Below are 21,441 nucleotides of genomic sequence, written 5' to 3' on the forward strand. Positions count from 1 at the left end.
TTAAATATGTAGTATAATCCACGCTTCAATTGCTTTGTAAAAACCTGGGAGTAAGTTCTCTTAATTTATTGTTCTATACTTCCCGGTATTTAAATGAAAACAATAAGAGCAATTATATCCTTGACGAGCTGAGCTAATCAACAACGCTAACATAGCGAAATGAGCAATTAGCAGAATAAACATTGTATGCCTCGATGTGCCCAGGTACATTTTGATATCGCTGTCTGCCTGTAACAAGCTTTGCAAATCTCCTTACTATGTGCGAAATTCCGGAACCATTTAAAGCAAATTGTACAGACTACGTGTGTTTCATTAATTATTCTTTAGTGCTTCGATACCTGATACAACTAATCTGATATATCAGACTCTGTGGTCTCTCGAATCAGTAAAAGCAGGTGTTCATTATCGACATAGAAAATTTATGCTTCGAATGCACGTTTCATCTGCTCAATACTAGGAGATTCTTTATTAGTATTAACAGGATTTTGAGGTATTAAATGATATGTATTATAAAGAGTTACAAAGAATAACACTGCACATGTTTGTAAGCAGTTGCGTTAACATTCATATGGAATGGGCACAGCCTGGTAATTACTTAGTCTGGTATAAGCCGGTCATAAATCCTTTCCGAACAACACGCGTCCCTTGGCCGTCTCATACACGATAATGCGCTTATAAATTAACAATTTTCTAAGCTATGACATATACAGACATTATAGTTGACAGATAAACATATGAATAACATTTATTATTGATTTGAAACATGATCTCTTTGAAATAAATCAAAAGTCTTATCATTATTTCCTGGTTGAGGTTTGACGAATAGTAACAGACATACATTTATTTTTAACTTTTAAGTTAAATTTCAATTATCAACTATGGGTGTTATATAGTTATGTATACATATATATAACGCAATACGACGAACTAAAGAAGAGCGTAAGCTCTTAACTGAATGGTCAAGGCAAAAGGCTCTGAACAGACCTGGCAACGAAGACTGCAGAGGCGAGGAAAGCTGGAATAACGAGAGTGAAATTAAGAGAGCCAGGTACAGCACCTATCAGGCTGGTTTTCTACACTACCTCTGCCCTACGGGGACATGGTATTGTAGTCAAGCAAGTCAAAACTTCAATGAAACAGGACGAAAAAATTGAGTCCGTTGTATTGCTAATTGGCAAAGCAACTTAACTTAGTCCATAATTAATTAAGACCACCAAAAAATTATGAATGTAGCCTAGAACTTTAGATTTTTTGTTATTTCTATAATATCATCTATAATATTTAAAGGTCTCATTTAAATATCAAGATAAATTGGTTATACTAATTCAAAATTCTGATATTTTTATCTGTGACTGTAGAACTTCCACAGCTGAAACTTCACAGGCAGAATTCGTTATCTATAAAGCTAATAAATAAAAAAGCAAGCGAGGCAATGCCTATATTTAGACAGTGAATAAATAAAAATACAGCGCTGTCTCGCTTTTTTATCTTTATTTTGTTTCTCCTAGATTGTAAAAGGGATATGTCTAAGTATTATAAAGCGTGGGACTCGGTTACCGGTCTTTTCGTTTAGTCTTAAAAGATATTTGCTGAAGTGAAACGTGTTTAGGCGCATGAGGGTAATTTTTTTATGGATGTAACATCACGAAGATGTGCAGCATTTTTGTCAAAGAAAAGGGAGAGAGCGATTGAGACTGTGTGAGAGAGAGTGAGAAAGAGAGATCGAGAAAAATACACGCTATTGGTTGATATATTCGTTTGGTAGTTATTTATTATATTATCATTAGCATGTAACAGTGAGTAAACAGTATGAATATAATCACTTACTGGTACATCTATTGAGGCTTTTACATTAGCTCTAATTAATTTACAAAATATCAACATGGATACATCTACTGTCTGTGTTCCTCTTTGCCTCTTATTGGTGGCGTTTCGGATCTTTTGACTCCATCTACGAACTCCATTTGTGACTAATTTATGTTTTTACTAGTCACTATATACTATTAAGTTTAAATGCAATAATCCGAAACGGAATGCGTTAAAGTGTTATGTTACGTAATAGTAACAATCTCTGTATTTATCGTGAGCGGCTTGCAAACTTTCAGTCTATTTGCTGAGGCGGCTTCACATTCTCCAGATTCTTATATTTTATTAACCTTTTGTAACTGATATACAACGCCGGCTTACTGGTGCGTAACTTTAAAATGCCAAAAGGAATTGCGTCTAAGATACATCCAGAGTATTTTGGTCTTCGCATCAGAGACATATTTTTTGATTGACACACGTTTTGGAGTCTAAGACTGTTTACTATGTTTACCTTCGGCAAATCAAGAGCACATATAAGAGACTGTTAAAGCCAGGGTTTAACCCACGACTTCAGGTATGAGAGTAGCACTTTAACGCTACGAAAACACTGCACTTAATGTATATATATACACGTTGTCTGTAGAAAATATCAAGTGTACATAAGTAACTCCCCCGTGTCAATACTGGTTCCTTTGTCCTCTGTAGCTCTGGGACCAAGCTTAAGGAATTCACAGGAATTCTAACATTCACCCACTAACTTTCCATTAACTTGCACATTATTAAGACAAAACTTGTCCAACAAGTTAAGCTCTGTGACACGCAGTTTAAAACGCGTGTAGTAATTACACTTGTATTGAAAGTTATGTTTGTTTGATATCTTGCTTGTATGATGGAATTACTTTTCCGGTAGCGCTATTTTCTTTATTTAATATCAATCAATGTGTCGGTGAAACCTTCAGGCTTCTGTTAAGGGTTTATGTATTACATCAGCGCTAACTTTTATATATATATAAAAAGTCTTAACCGCCTCTCATTTACTATTGCAATGGTGGATGTTGCCGAGCTCTGAGTGAATGCTACGCTTTTTATTGAACAGGTGTTACAGTCCGAGAAAACCTCTACTGGCAAATGAAACCGAGGAAGACCGCTCACGAGATGGGCGGAAGACATTGCAAAAACGGCTGGCTTGAGCTGGTGCAACCGAGATACTTGGAGTAAAAAAATATATATATTATATATATATATATATATAATATATATGTTTACATATATATATATATACATATGTAAACTTTTTATTACGTACATACATATGTATGTAATAAATAGTATTAAGTTTACTTTGTCTTTGACTATTTTTTTTAAATAAGTATTTATTCATTTATTATTGTGCTTGAATAACCTACACCTAAAAGTTCGTCGCAAAATGTCACAGACACATTAGTTAATAATCACTTTATAAAATATACTAAGAGAGTGCCATCGACATTTTGTATTACCCCTGGGCATCCATTTATTTTGACATTACGCCTACGGTCTTATTCATAAATATTCTTTAATTTCAAACTGTATAAGGTCAGGTATTGTCTCCGTGGAAGGTATATATATAAATAATAACTTTTTTCTACAATGGCAACGTCGTTGTTATACAATATATATTTTATTCAATATTACCGTATTTTTTGTTATTTTATATTATTAATTAATACATATGCAACTAACCATGCGAACCATAACATATTTCAATAAATGCAGATGAAAATGAAATGCAATGCGCAGAGGCAATAAGAACTTGGACAAGCTGATCAGGGTTGCCAACACAGAGGGTAAAATATCACATATATAAAATATTCATTGACGTAGGCCCGTTCAAGTAAAAAACTCATCGTTTTCAACTGTACAGTGTAAAGAGAATTCAGTGGAAACAGACTGTCCGCTCCAGATGTTTCCTTTCTGACGAGGACGCTCAGGCATAAGCTACCAACTAGAGAGTAGAGAGAATTTAAAAAAAAGAGAACGTGGCATACTGGTGCAATAATCCAGAAACTTATTAGACGTTTTAGTATATATAAGTATTTTTAGAAACTTCTAGTCTAAAAAGCGATTTCAGTTTAGTCTAGTTTTAAGAAAAGCGCTTGATCCCTAAAGCTCCGTGCATTAAGTCGCTGCAGGATGTAAGTGAAACGTTGCTATCAGCCGTCAAGTGTCACGAAGAAAAATGTGCACTTCATGTTAATGTAGCAAATAACCGGTAAACCGGTACGAGCTTTCGGTACAGCATAGTTTTATCGGTTACAGGATTTATTTGAAAAAATCTTAAATTAAAATTAAGCGTAAAAAATTGTATACTAAATATGTTACGAGATGAGATACGACCCTAACCGCCCATGAGCTTATGGTTCGTTCATTTGCATTTTCTTTTAAAGGGCAGATTTTCCTCTTCCTCTCCCTCTCCCTGAAGAATAGAAGAGAACATACCCTCAACACAATTAGTGTAGAGTAGTTGAATACACTGTTTTTCGTTTATAACCCCGTTTAATTTTATGTGTGTGTTAATTCGTACGTTAAAAATTTCCCGATTCTAGAACCGGTATTCTAGACTAGTACCGAGATTGTCACACTGTCACTGGCTCCGGGAAATTAAAATGTTCAACTCATTGTAGACTACATTGTTGGCTGAACTAAGAGTTTGTTACACAATCCGCATACTTATTTCAATTGTTTAGTACTTTCAAGCGTTCACTGTAATGTCTTTACAACATTTTTCCACTATAAAACAAGTTTACTTCATTTTATTAATCTTAGCAAAGATGTTTTTTCATATCAATTGATTTTATAAACTCACAACCGGGATGAAGCTATTAAAAACTCTAAAACACCAAAGCTAATGGATCGAGAAATTCATCAAACCGAAATGTTAAGAAATGTTACAGTTTTTTAAAAGTATGAAATAATTATAAAACTTTTGCTTTGACCTAGACTCGCACAGAGCTATCAACTTTACCAACTTTAATTTTATAAAGTTTATGGTAAAATAAAATCCTTATCGACATCAAAGCAATAAAATATTGAAAAACATTAAAGTTATGGGGCAACAAACATTAATGTTACAATTACGAAATATTGAAAAACCGGGAAACGATATGATCAAGATAAACACGAAACAAACGCTCGTTAAATGGCGGGGACTGTATTCAACAAAATGGCGTTTTACTGTAAGATACTAACTGTATTCTTACTATATTATTTGTATGTCTAGTTCTTCTAATGTAAATCAGTGTTGGCCTAGTGAAACATCGTGAGGAAACTAAACCCAATCTACACGTGTCAAAGATAGAAAGAAGACTGTTTGGAATTGCCTACAGATTAAATAAACAAATGCATTCTTAGGTCAAGACCTCTAATGGACTGTTGCTGTGAACTAGCCAACTGTGTTCCTTATAAATATTATAAAGTGGACGCAAGTGGCTGGTGTAAAGACCCTACAAATAATTTATTGTTAGCACAAGCTTAGCACACAAAGCTCAACGTAAACGCTAAATCCAAAGCGAGCTTCTCAAACAACGAGCTCAAATATAAACGACCGACGCTAACTATGAATTAATAGATAATTATTAAATGGAATAATTAACAAGGCCTACGAATCTCGTCGAAAATCAAATTGTTCCGAAATTTATGTTGGAACAAAACCACAACTATAATTTTAGTGAACAAATTTGAGTTGTCAATGACATAATTTGGAATGAATTATTCAGGACCGGTTCAGGCTTATGGTAATAGCATTCTTGCCATTATTCAACTTGGCTAATAGATTAGGGGCCATCGCGTCCTGCAGACCCGCCGTACTAGAATCAATCAGAAACATGACTAGAGTTTTATTTGAATGACAATCGGATAACTTAACGAGCTCTTAAAGATAAGACTATATAGTCTTAAGAAGTCAGCAAATACTAAAGAGACGTCTTTTAATGGCTTACCCTAAACGAATCGAGGGTAAGTTAACAACAAATAATACTTGTTCAGATATATCTCCGATTTACAGAAAATAAACTTAGGAAAACATTACGTAAATATTAGGATGACTTTTTGCGGGATGCAAAGCCAATGGATGAAAATGAATTGTTATGGGAAAGTTGTTGGTACAATTTCTGAATAAAATACTGTGATAGGGTCCAATATGGACCCATAACTCGCACCGCGCTAAATCGGTTCATAAAGTAGAGAACTGTAGCGGGCCCAGGCCGCCTCCTGGGAGCACTACGCGCACGCACACCCGCCATAACTAAGCTCCCGGATGCCGATCTAGGGAAATTGTTATTTTCTATTGTACTTACATTTGAATTCGAAATGAAATTCTTAGCAATTCCTCGGTTGATATTATTCTTGGACACGATCCAATCGCGCATTCGGAATGATAACGTCATGCAGCTCTAGCCGACTGGCAATCCTAGTGAAGGCTTGCTTCGCGTTTTGATCTAGTTATTGTATCTAATGGCCCGCGTTTGCTGACCGATTTATGCAAACTATTTTCGGTTTCAAAAACTCTTATAAACAAAATGCAATAGTGTTTTCTTTTTACAATCATTCAGTGGTAATGTAACAAGCATTTCTCAGAGTCGAGTTATTCGCCGTGTATTTGCCTTTATTGCGCGGAACAGCTACAAAAGTTCCGCGTGGAATTGCCGCCATTACGGAACACGTCTTGTGCTCTGAACCGTTTTCTTTTCTCTGATATTATTACGTAAGACGAATCGTTTCTCAATACAGTTGTTACTAGGCTGTATTTCTTTACGTATAATTGCGAACACTAGTAGCGCCATCCTTAATTTTTTTACTACGTTCAAATAATGTAATGTTTTTTAATAATTCACTATAGAAATACAAAGATTCATAAAATAGGCCGTGCGTACATATTATGTCAGAAGTGAAATATCTTTGTAAATGAATTATTACTGAAGTAAAAGCAAAAACAGATGATCATATACCATCATGATCATCTATATATACAGTACATTCATACTGTTTACACACTGCATACATGATAATGATAATATAAATAAATAACAACTCTGCGCTTACTGCACAAGACATTCTGCTATATAATTGCCATTTAAAGTTCTAAACTGTAAATACTAAACGAATACATCACATCACCAACAGCGTGTATTTTTTCTCGATCTCTCTTTATTACTCTCTCTCAATCGGTCTCAATCGCTCTCTCCCTTTTCTTCGACAAAAACGCTGCACATCTTCGTGACGTTTCATCCGTAAAAATTTCACCATTTTCATGCGCCTAAAGCACTTCAAACAATTACAAAATATTTAACGTAATTGAAAAAAAATAAGTTTACGTTGACAAGTACCAATTCTTAAAAGGTCGGCAACGCACTAGCGAGCCCTCTGGCATTGAGAGTGTCCATGGGCGGCGGTATCACTTAACATCAGGTGAGCCTCCTGCCCCTTTGCCCCCGGTTCTATAAAAAAAAAAAAAAGTTAGCGCTACCCAAGTCAGGTTCAAGTAATTTTGAGAATAAGTGAAAATAAAAACTGTGAAGTGCCTTTTTAATCCAATATTGAGTGTGAATCGGCCGTATTGGGACAGCGGTGCAGTGGGCGTCGTTTGGGGCAAGGATGGGGTCGTTTTAGCAAGGGTTCAATGGGATTAGCCCTTCCGAGGGAAGCGATAAACTAATATGCGGAGGTGAATTGCCTTCAGCCGGACGTGACCGTTCTCCGTGGACCCGTTCACCTCATAGGGAAAGTGCTTACAACTCACAGGTGCAAACATTCGTGACACACAAGTGTTTTCGATAAATGCGAATAAAAATGGGGTTTTTGTGTTATTTATTTGCCTTGTAAGATGTTAGTGAACTTGTAACTCAGTTTAATTGATGTTAAAATGTTTTATCCATTATTACATTTAACTTCTAAGTTTGTTTAATTAATTACAGTAACATTATTTAACATTAGTCAATGTCAATTTTTTGTGACATATTAAATTTCTGTTCTTTACCGTAAATTATATTCAAGTTGTGTTAAAGTGTTCGCCACTCAAGGTGATTCAGGAACTTCTATTGTAAATATTATGAGAGTAAACAAATCTACAAAATGAGGTTACATAGAGCAAGACTAAATGGTCTACGTTTTCCAGGAAACCGGATAAAATTAATAATAAATATATAAATATTTATTAATACTGACACTATAACTGGAATACAATAATTAGTAGCTTACAATGGAATCTTTATTAAAACACGAAAATAAATATTAAATATATTATGGTCCTCATGCTATCTTAAAAGCTGGCATTTTCTCTCTGTATTGCGATATGTTTAGGGAGAAAAACATCACTTCAAGAATCACCGGTACAATTCTGGCGCCAACTAAAATTTTAGATTAGCGGCTGTGCACTCTTGGGTAGGCCCCTGAACATAATTAACTACTACAACGCAGCATGAATGAGATATGCTTTTCGATTGTATTAGGTGCATTCTTAGATAAGTAGCTTTTGTCTAAAACGGGCCAACAGGTTCTTCTGATTAACGGCTGGACCATAAGTTATTACCAACTTGCGGCCAAAGGTAAATAATTTCTCGTCAAACAAAAATTTATTCGTCAAGTAAGGTTAAGAGGGCCTTTAATTTCTCGCTAAAATTAACAATATTTATCATGATTTATATAAAAAAAAATACTACAATTCTGATTCCTTTAAACGTACATAAGATACAATTTTATTAGGTATCACAGGATATTAAGAACACGCCAATTTCGTTTTCTCGACGTCGCGTTGAGAGGTTCACATATTATAATAACAAATACAAGTATAATTAAATGAATTTTCTCTTTTGGGAAATTGGATGAAATAAGCTCACTCTTTTCTCACTTATTGTTTTATTGTGTCAGGCTACTTCTAATGAATTTGTTTTAAATATTGTAGTATTGTTTGATGATTTGCTTTTTTAAAAGAGTACCAAGAGTTTTTTACGCCAGCTTTTTCTCTCGGCCTACACCCTCTGTCTTCTTTGCCGATGAGTAGGGATGCCTACAGGTTCGAATTTAATGAAGTGGAATAAGTGATACCTTGATGATTTTATGTTCCAAAATAAATATTTTATTTTTATTGTGACACGATCTCATATTTATGAGACACATTCCAACTATTCAAACAAAATATAATACTCGTATTATATACGCTTCCAGAGGGAATAATAACATGATGTCTTGCAGAACTCGAGCCAAAAAGTATGATAACTTTAGGCAACGTAGTAGAGTAGCAAAGTAGGTGATATCATAATATAACCTGGCACAGGCGAACTTTCGACCGGCTGAGTGCTGACTGCGGACTTTACTTATCATAACGATCAGTTCTATTCTTTCGTACGCATTTAAAAACTAGCTTATGATTTTTCTGTACTCAAAAGTTATATTTACTCTTTCCTCCAACATTGATTTTATTAAATAAAATACAAATACAGGGGTCTAGGCTCTGAATATGATTTTGTCCCATTCGGTGTCGAGACCCTTGGTCCGTGGGGTCCTAGCGCATTAAGTCTTTTTAGGGGATTATCAAAAAGGTTAGTCGACATCACAGGAGAAGAGCTGGCAGCTACCTCGCACGAATAATTAGTCTAGCTATTCAAAGGGGGAACGCTGCCAGTATTTTCGGAACCTTGCCTAAAGGGACATCTTTTAACAATATTTTTAATCATTAAATTTTAAGGTTAGTTATTAGGTATATTTTTATGTATTATGTTATTTGTTTTGAATAAATTTTGTTAGTCTTTATGTATTTCTTAATTATATCTGTATTAAGTACATCAGTTTTATTGTCTGACACATCGTCGAGTTTTGAGGTCTAAGGCATGCCGGTTGTCGATGCTGGTCTTCACGGTATTATGAATATAGGCTAGTGTCAAATTCTTACTCAGACAGAAATTCATTGGTACAGATGGGGATCTACCCTGTGATCTTTGGGATGAGAGTCGAACGTACCCACTAGGCCAACACTGCTTTGAAATCTGGTATAGATTTATGTGAAATATGTATCGTTTGCCTTGCTATATGTTACTTACTATGTTTTACTTCTATATATCTTCTGTATGTATGTTTGTAACGAATTGGTTCAAAAAGTACTGGATCGATTAAAAAAATATTTCACCATAATAATGCAAAATTATCACTGATTAATATATCCTTATACTACAATAATGTTACCCAAGGTGTCAAAATGCCTATAAAATATCATTCTTCGTATGCGCTGCGAAAACTATTGATGTTAGAACAAAAAAAGGTTCCACAATATTAAAGAACTTACTAATATCTACAAAAAAGTGCGAAACCAGGACGGGCCGCTAGTTATGGTATAAAATAAATATTATTTATAGAAAATTAATAGTATAACATGGGTGCGGTCTGTAGGTAAAGTTTCCCTGCTTTGTCTCAAGTCATTCCTTTGACAGCAAAAGCAATTTCCTTTCGTTTGAATCCCATGATATTGCCTCACTCAAGACCTGACGGTTTATAAACTATACGAGGAATTTTCACTCAACAAATTCTCTTTTACACCTTTTGTACACATTTTTGGTTGAAAATAAATCATAGCCAAAGACGAAATACATCAAATCTGCAAAAAGTTTCAAACATTTGCGAAAGCAAAAAAATCAAGGATAATTAATTACGTTATTTTTATTTTATGTTAAGTGAAGAGTAAGTGAGTGAGTTGTGTTCTTAAGTGACCTAAGCCAGACATACATACATACATACTTAATACCTGAGAGTGATTTGAGAGTGGTGGAAAGTTGCTTGCCTTATTTTTTTTTATATGTTCATAAGAGTTTTTGTTTACCTATATGAATAAAGATATTTTGAGTTAGAGTTGACGCTATAAATATTCCTAAAACAAGGAGTATTAAACCTTTTCCGTAATAGCTCAAACAAGTCAAGACTTAAAATAGAGATCGTTGTATGTGCGAGCGGCGCAATTAAAAATTGATGAAAAAAAAAGGTTTTCATGTTCTTAATAATTATTTTTATGCAATAAAGTTCACAAGAGAGAGTGTTAATTTACATGAATTGATCTGGCCTTATGGTTAGTAATGAATATTATGTTCACTTTACAATACTAGTGAACAGCTTAAATTAAGGAAATGTTAAGTAACAGTCTTATTTGTCTGTTATGTTTTGACACTATGTTCGTGTGTCCGAGATACCGCACTTGCACTTATATTCACTTTACTAGGTTTATTAACTCAAACGGTTTAGTTCTCATTAGGCGTATATATTTAAGAACATAATTTTTTACGAACGAATAAAACGTTGACATAGAGTATCGTAGCGTTTTGCTATTACGTAGTACGCTACGAAAGCTGTGTGTAACGGCGTAGCTTAGTGTTGAGTGGATCTCGCTACGTTATGTAATTTGCAGCGCTCATTAACAGAGCCCTGTGACCTCTTCAGGATCACTTTCAATTTAAAAAAAAAATCAAAAGGTTAAAAGCATTCACATTCTGATATAATTATACCTAAACGCAGGTATGTACGGTAAAACAATGTGTGTTTACTAACAAGTGCAGCACCAAAATATTACTCAATTTAAACAGACAACTGAGCAGTGTTGATCTTATTAATTCAGCGTCTCTCATCCCTGAGATCGTAAGTTCGATCACCGTCTGTGCACCGTCAGTACAAAACTCCCTCGTCCGGTGAAAGAAAGGCGCAAAGGCGCCACCTATTTTTTTATAAACAAAATAAATAAATGCCCATTAATTTATTCCAACCATAATAAATACCAATGTATATTTTAAGCTTCATTAATAATTCCATTTGGTCGGCAAATATTTATTAATTTGTCGTATCATTATCAATAATTGTAAAACAGAGAAGGCTTTTAAAAATTTATTACGCAATGAAATAGCGCAATAAAAGCCTATTATTAAGGTGTTAGCTTTTATTTTCCTTCGCCGATAAAAGAACGATATTGTTTAATAATTATTTTCCTTATATCCGCTATAGATTGCTTTTAAAAGCTTAGGAGAGCTATTTTAAAACATTGGCTTCTAAAATATAATAGTAATATTGCAAACTAATTATTCGTTTACTATAATATTATTTTTAATCTATGCGAATTTTATTAAGGGGTAAAAGCCCCCTAGGGGTCTAGTACAACCTATACCTATTTACTACCACTAGTTGTAGAATGTATTGAACCTAATTACGTAAATTATCTTACCAATAGTCTTTTTTTTATAGAACATGGGGCAAAACGGCAGGAGGATCACGTGATGTTAAATGATACTGCCGCCTATGGCCACTCTCAATGCGAGAGGGCTCGCGAGTACGTTGCCGGCCTTTTAAACGTTACTTGTGATGTTATAGGGTGTAATGTTAAACAAAAATATGAAAACACTTTTTCTTTAAATATTCTATTGGTTTATATAAAGCAGCAGGTAGCTAGTGTTCTACATCTTTATAACACTTCAATTGTTAATTAAGCTTCGACTCCATTCAGTATAAATACGGTTATTACAGTCATTTCACAAAAGAATATACATTTACATTTTAAAACCATCGACCACAGTGCCCAAGTCATCTCACACCTTAGCTTTCTTAGACGGAAAAATTGAGGGAAACATGTTTTGACGACCAACCTCCACTAAATAGAAGAAGCTATTATAAGTCAACGATGAATAAAAAAAATATGAGTACAGGCAAATACAGACGTCTGTAAGTAAATTTTTTCAAACATTTTAAACTAAGACACCAGCTCGAATGGAAGAGGGTCTCTGATATTATCCGAACGGATATTTCATTGGAGTGTGTTAGTTATTTTAATGCGAGTGAGCGATTAAGGCAAGCTAATCAAGTAGAGTAGATATCCCGCGAATTGAATGTTTTATTCAAGCTAGGGCTGGCTTTAAACCATAAACTTTTACGTTTTACTGCGCACTTCGCGTAATCACACTTAGTTTAACTATGGCGGATACTTGTTTAAGATTTTTTTAATTCAATTGCTATGTAATTATTAATAAAATAGTTATAGGTAAATAATATAGAAAATAAATAAGAATAAGTAGGTATTCATTTTAATTAGTTAAGTAAGCGTTTAAAGATAAGTCAATGTAAAAAGTTATATGTAAAATTAATTTGTAGGAAATAAAGGCTTTTTTATTTTATTTTATTTATGTAATATTACCTACTTTTATTGTTCATATGACGTCGTTGATGTGTATGTTTATTTAGAACAAAAATTTAACGATAACAACACATTTGGAATGACATCCCGTTACTAAAGCATTCAACACAAGAAACACACGACAAAAATAATAAAAATGGGATCTAAGAGAGACTAAACAGTCTCCAAAAATATAATTTAAATTTTAATACGTTATGTAGATCGACGTACACTTGTATGTTGCAGTAAATGCCCGTATATTTCATTTATATAAAAATCCCAGGATGCAGTGTTTTAGGTGAGGTAGTATTACCAACTATGTTCTACTAATAACGGATGGTAAGTTGATTAATAAAAAAAGATTTAATTTGAATATCCATGAAAATCTTTTAAACTTACAGCTTGATAAACGTAATTAAATAACATTCTCTATTGAATACTAAATAGAATTACCGTTAACATAGCTTAGTGTACCTCAATAATAATTAAAATAAAATAAGTTTTAAAAGCTTATCTAATTGGGTTTGAAAATAAAAATATTTTATAAAAACATAATCTATATGCAAATTGCAAATTTGTTAACGGATTTTAAACATTTTATCTTAAAGTATGTACGCCAGACAATCTTGAGGCAAAACATAGTTTATTTTATTCTATTGCAATGAAGATAAGCATCCCATCACGAGGGTATATGCTTTTTCTATAATATCTCCTGATAACGTCTTTAATAGGCACTTCAAATACACACGTATAGAACTAAGACAGCTATTCTTTAAAAATTTCTCAGTTTTATGTAGGTAATATAAAATGATGTAGGTATTAAATTATATTATTATTATTATATTCTGTCTTTAAGAATGATACACAAGTTGTTCATTAGTGTAGAGGCTTTTAGTTAATTGAAAAATTGCATTTATCTAAATCAATATAAATTGTGATTGATAATCGATTCCGCAATTATTTTATCATTACTTCCTGCAATTATAGTTACCTAAAACTTCTTCCAAGTGCCAAAATCGCAAATCAATGGAATGCCTTGTGTAACTTGTATCACCTTAATGAAGTCGTAATATCACAATTATGTATAATTGCATATTAAATAGCGAAATAATTAAATGTTTCAGATAATAAATGATCCGCGTAACATTATTAATGTTCACTTGTTGTAGCATCATTAGCGAACCAATTACATTATGAAATTGCGTTGGCGTAATTAAACCTAAATTAATTACGCTACATATTATATATCATACATTATCTACTTATATCGCGAAATTTGTGTTTTTAAGGCTTGTGGTAGGCCTAAACTTCGACACTGAAGCAAAACATGATAGAAACAATGTGAAAACTTACATAGAGGAGAGAAAATCCTCAGGCGGTGCCCATAGCAGGATAATCACAAAACAAGCCGAGGGTACACAAACAGATCATTCAAGTGGGCGCGCGTTTTGGCGCGTTGTCACAAGCACTGCACTGCCGAGCGCGGGAACACCAGAAACACGTACGGCCGCAGCGGCCGGCCCCCAGGACTGACGCGGTCCGGCGCGCGCAGCGACGCATCTTACTCCCTCACACATTCGCCGCTGAGCGCTGAAAAAAGCGCCTGAACCTCTTAAATTATCATGCTCTAGTAATTATAAAATAAAAGAATTATCCTCTCCGTTATATATTTTTTGAAATCACGGTTATAAGAAGATCCAAATTGTGTTAACATCAATAAAATATTGTCATATTGTAAAATATGACAGTAGGTTTAAGAACTCATGTAAGGGCTGAAATTTGTAAGTCGTGGGTCTGAAAAAAATACGTCACTAAAATATAATTACGTATGGAAAATCTGAAAATAAGGTTCTTTATAAGCAAGTGTATGCTATATTATATAGCGTTTAAACCGCTGGATGATCAAAAACGCAGCACCCCGCCCCGCGCGCCTTAAGGGGCGCAAGAGGCGGGGCGGGGGAATGCGCGCGCACAGGATTCGTAAACGATCGCAGCTCACCATTTTACATCCACAGTATTGTGACATTGAAATTCAATTTTGCTACGCTCACCAAGAATATTCTTTTCATTGTGTGTCAGATAACCTCTTGACAAAAAGCATTCATCATCTATTTTTAACCCATTTTAACGATATTCGCTTTATAATGTTGATTTTGTTTGGTAGATTATTTTTAGATAATAATATATTGGTCAGTAGTTTTGGCTAAAATACAAGCAAGAATACAATAACTAATAATTATAATTTAATTTATCTTAATATGTTTAGGTATATAATTTAAACTACCAATTTACTATAATTATCCACATTATTCTTTGGTAGGTATAGTTTATCTATAAAAATTATAGTGATGAAATGGTGCAGTTCTAACGGATTAAGAAGTACATTTGACTTTCCCTTTAGTATAGATATTGGCAGGTAACTAGATTATCTTACTTATTCTTGTTAGTTACTTATTTTTTGCCGCTAAAATAACAAATAAGTTCTCGTAAAGTAGGTATACGGTGGATATTCCACGAGTCTTGGAGGTAGAATATATGTAAAAAGCCCGCGAAAATACGTTTTATACAAATAAGTTTTATATATAAATTAGAATCTGTGAAATATAAAATTGCTAATAGAAGAAATAATCCATTACGTTTTTGGAAAATGCAAAAATTTAATTTCATTGAGCTTATAAATTTTACGAAGTAGTAATCGAGAGAAATTGGTTTTGCTAAAAATTTATCATGAATTATTAAGACAATATACCAATGGCAATTTACCAAAGGACATTGATTAAAACATGTACCAAAAACATTCAAAGATCTACCTTCACGTAGAAAATGTTATTATGTTAGTGATATAATAATCTAATGACGCAGTTGTAATATAATTATGTAAAAATAATATAATTTAAGACCTAACCTAAAAATAATCCAAATAATCAAATACAATTTACATGCTATTATGAGTGTCTATACGAACTATGTATATAATTTTGTACCATCTATGTATTATACATATGCTGTATATAGGTACATGTTACTGCAAATAAAGGTATATTAAGTGAAAAGTTTGCTAACCTTTATATACAGCTTGCCAGCCAGTGGACTGTAAAACGTGTGGCTAAATGTTATACATATAATGAATAAATACATGATATCTTAAATGTCAAGATATCTGCACTAGATAATTAAATATATGAGAGGGTGACATGTCAGAACCTAATAACCCTATGGATCCCTAAGCCCTACAGATTTACCCTAACACTAACATATATACCTAGTGAATGTATAAATATATTAATAAGTACGGGATGTACGATTCCACCAATAGACGAAAGGTAACAGACGGAACAAATAAAAGTAATCAAAGCTATCAAGCAGACTCACAACGATAATTAAGGTCTTGAAGAAGTCTTCGCCACTTTGAGAGGAAGCGAAAAATAAATATGGCAATATTCAAATCTGATTTATTGATATAAAACATCTTAAGTATTACTTACACCTATTAACACATATATAATATTACTAGCTGACCCGGCAAACGTTGTTTTGCCATGTTTTTGTGCCAAAAAATTAAAGTTTATAATTAACAAAAAAACATAAGGGATGATTGTAGAGGGGTGAAAATTTAGGGTTGCATGTATTTTTGTATGGTGTATCGTAAAAAAATAAAAACGAAAAATTTTGTCTTTAAAATAAAAATTAAAATTAAGGGGTGGACCACCGTTAACATTTAGGGGGATGAAAAATAGATGTTGTTTGATTCTCAGACCTACCCAATACGCACACAAAATTTCATGAGAATCGGTCGAGCCGTTTCGGAGGAGTTCGGTTACTAACCCCGTGACACAAGAATTTTATATATAAGATTCTTGTCAGCTCACACGAACGAACAACGTCAGCCGTGTCAGCAGTTGGTCAATGTTCAAATAACACATATTTAAATTAATCTGCTGAGCTGTCGGCGTTACGCACTTTCAGCTATTAAAGTATACAATAGCCAGGTGATACGTGTCAGCGAGGGTCAATGTTCAAATGAAATCTAGAATAGTCTCAATAAATCCTGGTACGGCTGTGGATACCTACATGCTGCACTTGTATGCTAAAAAAGGTAACGCCATGACTATTAAATTATTTAATCTCCTTCCTAGAAGTTATAGATGGACGTGCAATTCTTTCAAGGGGAAGGTGATTAAATTTTTAAAGGCATGGATCTGTTATAGAGTGGGTGAGTATCTCGATTATAAGTTTGACACCAATTCTAAATATTGTATTACATTATAAAATTAATATGGTTTTTGCATGACTATTTATATATGGCGCATTGTGCGGATTTTTATAATTAATGTATCTGAGATTGTACCTCTATCATAGAAAATAAACGATTTCATTTCATTAAAGTCCCGTTGAAAATATTTGTTATTTTCGAATAAATGTATAATGACATGGAGATTTTCTTCTTAAGCTCTATTTGCGAGAAAAGCGTTGTATAAAGGAATACCAAACGATTTACTGAGCGGTACATTACTACGCTAAGTTAACTCGTTCGCGGATATAATACGTTTAAAGTAGTCATGTTGCAGACATCTGGGAAATAAGCATGCTATATTTTCCTGGGACAATACATCACGTGAAGATAAAAATAGAGGGTTTGAGGCAATCTAGTTTATGTAAGGAAAGAGTAGTGGAAAGCAACAACGTAATTTTATTAAATGCTTCCACAACTTATAGCGCCATCTCGTTTCAAAGGTGGGCGATCATCATTTAATTTAAACAGACAGTCGGAAGTCCATATGGTTATTATTGAGTTAATACCAATATTGTCCTAAATATTATATTAGTAGGTAAGTATTAAAGTATATTCAATTAATATATCAAATAATAGGCTTTAGGGCTGCCACTTATGCCTCTTCCCTTAGATGCAGCTCGCTTGCGCGTCGCGGCGTAAAAACAGTCACAGAGTGCTGATTGCACAACCAAACATTGAAGACGCATTATAGTCTCGCAATATACTTCTCGCATTCTTATTGATTTATTTTTAAGGGATTCTTAACTTATGAAGATTATACATTTATTAAGAATGTATATTATGTTACAAAACACCTTTTCTCTTAAAATAGTGTAAGAACCCGTACGAAATAACATTGCACAATTATATACGATAGCAAACACCCGAACAAGATTAAAGTAGGTACTGGGGACCTTGTTGCGAGATTCGTAAACATACTTATTAGGACGGCTGATAGTCAGGTCCTATCTGAATGCCAGCTTCTTTAATTAAAAAAAAAACGGGTGCTACTGGTGATGTCAGTTATTTCGGCTTTCTATTTGCGTGTTGTTCCCACGAGAATTTTAGTGCGTGCTCCTTTTCACCATGGTTCCTGCTGATAGAGGACAAATCTTTGTTTTTAATTTATTTTATTACTGTTAATTACTTAAGATGTCATGTGGAACATGGTTGCAGCTCACTAAAGCGATAAAAAAAGTGGCATAGAGTTTATTGCCAGTTCTTCACTGCCGTTCTACTCCCTTGATTTGAGTACTGGCATTAAATGTTAAATTAGAAGCATTTCATATAAATTTATTTTTTGACGTTCATAAGTGTACATTGTTTTACTTATATGATTAAATGATTTTGAATTGAATTTAATTAAAATAATCACTTTTTAATAGAATTGGGAGCAAATAAGCAGGAGGCTTACCTGATGTTAAGTGATATCTTCTAATTAATTTGATATAATTGTTTTAAATATTGTTTGATGATTTGCTTTTTTAAAAGAGTACTGACAGTTTTTTACGCCGGCTTTTTCTCTCGGCCTACACCCTCTGTTTCTTTGCCAATGAGTAGGGATGCCTACAGGTTCGAATTGATTGACGTGGAATACGTGATATCTAGATGATCTTATGTTCCAAAATAAACGTATTTTATTTTATTTTTTTATTTTATACATTGAGTGCGTCCAAATATTAGTGGTAAGTGGCAAAAACTGCCTTATAACGTACAGCGGGTTGTTTTGGAGGCAGACGAGTAGGAGGCTCACCTGATGTTAAGTGACACCGTCGCACATGGACACTCGCACTGACAGAAGGCTCGCAAGCGCGCCGGCCATTAAGAATCGGTACGCTCTTTTCTTGAAGGACCCTAAGTCGAATGGTTCGATTCATATACGTAAGCTATTGTCACCATTATGCCTAAACACTTAATCAAGTTTTAAGATATGTTCTCTTCACGATGCAATCATTCGCCGTGCTAGAAAATCTTGATTGCGCTCTTAGAGAAATGCATAAAGGTTCGAATGTATGACTTCAAGGTTAGAATTCCCACGCTTAAACACTTCTACAACTGATCTAAATCTTTCCAATGGGAACTTAATAATGATCGTCCCACAGCCCAACAAATAGCCATACTTCGGAATTTAATTTGGCCCATTTCTTTTACGCTATCAGATATTGTGGGGATTTGTGGATTCCATTTATACAAGGAGTTTCCTTTTAGTCGGCGAAGGCCTTATGTTAATGTGGGATTTACTCCGCGCCTTTACCAGGACTTACATACTAAGTTATATTATTTTATTGAAATCGTCGCGTAAATGGAATCGTTTTATAATTATCAAAAATAAAGGTATATCACACGTTCATTAGAGTACAAACGTATGGTAAATAATATACCGCCTAATAAATATAATTAACACAAATGATTAAACAAAATGTGATAATTAGTAGCATGTTGGCAACTGGTCTGTTCAGCTAATTATATTACACCAATCATTGCAATAGGCTTATAGTAACGAATCACTAAATATTCAACACTAATTATTATGTTTTATTAACTATCAACAATGAATTTGACAAATTAGCTCATCAAAGGAATAGAAAATCTAAACAACCTAACCTGGATTAGGTTTTTTTAAGTTATTCAAGAACCATTAAGAAGGTTAGTAATGCAGAGACATGATCTAGGACAGCGATTCCCAAAGTGGTCTATATCGATTCCTCGGGGTCTATGACAACCTGCAAGGAGTCTACGTCAGTGAAAAAAAATTTGGGAATCTCACAACACATACACTGATAGTACCTATTTACTTACATCATACTCTCTTATAATATCCAAACATATCCATTATTTATAAAAGTACCTATGAAGTAAAAAAAATATTATATATGTTTATAAAATTGTGTAAGTTGTAGGATGTTGGTATTCGCTTTGTGGTCGCAATACATTTTGAACTTGTAAAAACACTAAACTTCACTACAGTTAGAAATTTACAGGAAATAAATATCAGGTCAGTAAAGTCTACATAACACGGAAAAAACATGGCAAGGGGTCTACGACACAAAAAAGTTTGGGGAACTCTGATCTAGGACCTGCTTGCATCTCAATCTCAAACTATAAGTTTATTTTTTGAAAAAATATCCGCCATTTAACTCAAGTATCTTTTGCATGGGTTTGCGTCGTTGGCGTCTCCGTAGCTCCTGTTAATTTTCGCGATAAAGAGTTTTTATTGTAAGAAAAATCTCCAGTAAGGTTTTCACTGTAAAAATAATGCAGTCATTTAATTAAAGTGTCAACTTTGTAATGAGTTGCGGCGTTGTTCGATTTACTAACGTACATACAATTGAGGTTTCGCAGACCTTTGGTCCACGCTGACCCAAGCTCGCACGGCAAACAGCGTCATTTGGTTAAGTAATGGTTGTTATATGCGCCACTGCAGCTGCCACCAATTAGCTCTCGGGCGCTCGATGTCCGCGGACATGGCATTGCCCTGATTTACTGCTTGATCTCGTGTCTATTTCATGGAGGTGCCCGTTTCGGTCCGCGCTTAATTAGTTATTACGTAAGTTATTTAATAATACAATTCTCGTGTCACGGTGTTTGTAATTAAACTCCTCCGAAATGGCCGATTTTCGTCATATTTTGTGTGTAAGGTCTGCTAATCGGACGTCTATTTCTCATCCTTCTAAATGTTAAAAGTAGTGGGTTTTAATGATACAGCATAAAAAAAATAGATACGACCTGTTTTCTGTTTCATATATGTAATGTTTATCTATTTAATCTGTTTTCGCTTTGTATAGAGTCTTAGTGTTTTCTTTTATAATTTGTATATCAGCTGTAAGATTACTAATACATAAATAAATTAAATAAAGCCTACAATAAAGGCAAATATCGTGAAAAAACCCACATGTTTCAAACCAAAAAAAATTACAGGTCTCAATAAAGCTTAAGCTTGTCTATGAATTAAAAAATATTGAACAAACTGATGCCATCAGAGTTCAAGACCCATTTACGATTGAAGCCCTACTGTGTAATTATTGTTTAGGCTGTTATAAACCGGATAAGTTTCTTTTTGTGTAATAGGAGGCAAAGGGGCAGGAGGCTCATCTGATGTTAGGTCATACCGCCGCGCATGGACACTCACATTATTGCCTTTCAACAATTGGTACGCTCTTTTCTTCAAGAACCCTAAGTCGAATTGATACAT

General features: G+C 33.9%; 1 protein-coding gene across 1 annotated transcript in view; it reads right to left on the reverse strand.

The window, feature by feature from the left end:
* LOC111002717 (hemicentin-2-like) overlaps positions 1-14,494 on the reverse strand; it is a 57,227-nt gene extending 42,733 nt beyond the window's left edge. Inside the window, exon 1 of the mRNA XM_022272918.2 lies at positions 14,330-14,494. The gene's annotated coding sequence lies outside the window, so the exon portion shown is untranslated. The remainder of the gene's footprint in view (positions 1-14,329) is intronic.
* Positions 14,495-21,441: the final 6,947 nt, after the last annotated feature.

This window comes from Pieris rapae, chromosome 5 (genome assembly GCF_905147795.1).
Source record: "Pieris rapae chromosome 5, ilPieRapa1.1, whole genome shotgun sequence".
Lineage (NCBI taxonomy): Eukaryota > Metazoa > Arthropoda > Insecta > Lepidoptera > Pieridae > Pieris > Pieris rapae.